The following is a 2538-nucleotide window of genomic DNA, read 5'->3' as shown; positions in this document are numbered from 1 at the left end:
AGAGGTTGGTCGGAAGCGCCGTGTAGGGCACCATGGGCGCCGAAGGCGCAAACGACGATGGCGGAGGCGGGAAGGATGGCGACGTCACCGGTGGAGGCGGCGGCGGGAAGAACCCACCAGAGAACGCCGCAGTACCGAGGTGCAGAGGGCGCGACGAGATCGCCGGGGCCATCTGGTTGGTGGCGGTGTTGGCGAGCAGTGCCGCCAGCGACGGCGGGATGAGCGGGGCCGTCGAGGCAGGGACAGTAGCAGGGAGCGCAGGCGAGGAGGAGGCCGATGCACCCGCCTCAGTCATGGCTGCGGCCGGAGGCGGCGGCAGATGAGAGGGGGCGGCGGCTAGGGTAGGATTCGTTGACCTAGTCTGATACCATGTTAAACGTAGAGACACAGGATGTTTGGGGTGGGATTGGCTCAACGCTCTGGGGCGTGGCCTACCTCAATATATATATGGGTACCAAGAGGTACGTACAGGTTACAGATTACATATACAGAATATACAGTCTAACAGGTAGCATGGCCATGGCTGATCGGAGGTGGGGGTGGTGGAGGTGGAGTTGCCATGACGGCGGCGCAGAGCTTGGCAGCGGAAGATTCAGAGACGCAGGAGATGGGCTCTGATACCATGTGAGAGGGAAAGAGAGGATTGCAATGCACCGTGGTGCTCTCGATTGTATTGCTCATCTTATATAGACAGGTTATAGGCCGTCGTGCAGATCGTGCACGTAGTGGTGATCGTGTGCATCGTGTGCACTTACAGGTACATGACCGAGTCAGAGAGGGCCTAGTCAGCTAGGTAAGTCAGGTGCACGCTTACACCCCCAGGCACCACCCTCAAGTACTGGGCATCCTGTTCAAAAAAGAAAAGTACTGGGCATGGGCTGAAGCTTTGCCAGGTCTACGGTGAGGTGAACACTCGTGAGTCTAGGGGATGCGGTGTGTGTGGAACAATTGCGGAGTTTGCTATCGCGATATGCAGGGAGGCTTCTAGCAGATCACTGCCAGGCGGCGAGATCCACCTGATGACACAATACGTCTTGAACTATGAACAACTGCCTACAGATTGCAGCTGCTCTCTGATTCATCTTGTTGGCTGCGAAACTGAGACCGAAGATGTATAGATGACTCTTTTGGGACACCGTGCTGAGTGCTGACATAGGTCACACATCTATTGGACAAGATTGAGGATAAATTGAGCTATATGATGATGAGAACATAACATTTTCTGATGAACAATCTGTGGTACATTGTGCAGAAGGTGAAGGATTCAGAACTAAAGACTCCACTCGGGGATAGCTGGATCCATATGCGCCTTGGTCAGGTAAGGACGTACGGCAGAGGGTACATGGTTATTTCTCGTAGGTTTGTCTACACACGTTTTGAGTTTAGGGTATAGAGCTACACGTGACGAATCTAGATAAATCTGTGACTTGCCTATCAAATAAAATCATGGTGCAGAAAAGTTGGAGTGTGCCAAAGGGTAATAGCCTGTCTGACGGATGATGTGTTGCCACAGACCATGGGTTGGTCGAGTTCACTCAAGGTGAACTGAAGGAACGGTTCAAGAATTTCATCTTGGCCTACGAGAAGTTATTATACCTAACAAATACAACATGGAAGGTTGTGGATCCTCAATTAAGGGAAAATATGAAGATTTCCGTCTTACATGATGTCCTGCCAGCATACCGTTCATTTGTTGGACGGTACCGAGCACAGCTAGAGAGGATAAAGAATTTCACGGACTATGTAAAGTACAACTGTGAGGATTTGGAGAACCAGATCTTAGATTTCTTTGAAGGGTAAAGCTCGAGCAATTAATCAATCTGTATACGCTCCAAGAGATGTTCATATCGATGCTAGTGGTTGCTTACAACGTATGAAGTCAGTGCCGAAATTCATTCACCATTTCTGCTTGAGGTAGTGGTACCCTCAAATGAATAGCAGCCATCAATTTTGGTGAATCCAAATGACCAAAACAATTCATACCGGTGCTAGAAACGTTACAGGTATGATTCACACCACTCGTGTAAATCGGCACCGAAAGAAAAAAATCTCGTAGACAGGCTGTAGCGGGCCTTGACGCAAAAGGCCTCCCTGGTCCATGACAGTCTGACTAATGGCTAATGCCCACCTGCTAGCTGATAGCGATAGACGGCCGGAGCCTCCGGCGACTAGAGAAGAGCTGCCTGGGTACCGTGTCCTGCGCCGACATGCTCGCCTTGCGGCCTTGGCCGCACGTGACAGCATAAACCTCACCGGCAACAATGTCGTCTACTAGGTCACGGCCGACCGCCATGACGAGCGTCTGTAATGGGACCCACGTGCTTACGCCGCCAGACACGAACCTGGCGGCGAACGGCCTCATCAAGGAGTTCGCAGACGGCGGACAGGAACCTGAACGCTGAGGAGATGGTGGTCGTATCCGACACCCCTTTCGGAACCGGGAGACGCTAGCGAGCGACATCATCAGCCCGGCGTACTAGACGCTGCTGGAGGCATTGTGCCCGGCCAACACACGCCATCTCAGATCGACCTCACCAC

The 2538-nt window shown here is 52.4% G+C and overlaps 1 pseudogene; it reads left to right on the top strand.

Annotated features, from left to right (window-relative positions):
• Positions 1-369: 369 nt before the first annotated feature.
• On the top strand, positions 370-1800 carry LOC124647015 (annotated as a pseudogene).
• Positions 1801-2538: the final 738 nt, after the last annotated feature.

The sequence above is a fragment of the Lolium rigidum genome, chromosome 4 (assembly GCF_022539505.1).
Source record: "Lolium rigidum isolate FL_2022 chromosome 4, APGP_CSIRO_Lrig_0.1, whole genome shotgun sequence".
In the NCBI taxonomy this organism is placed as follows: Eukaryota; Viridiplantae; Streptophyta; class Magnoliopsida; order Poales; family Poaceae; genus Lolium; species Lolium rigidum.
This window is presented reverse-complemented; position numbering and strand designations above follow the sequence as displayed.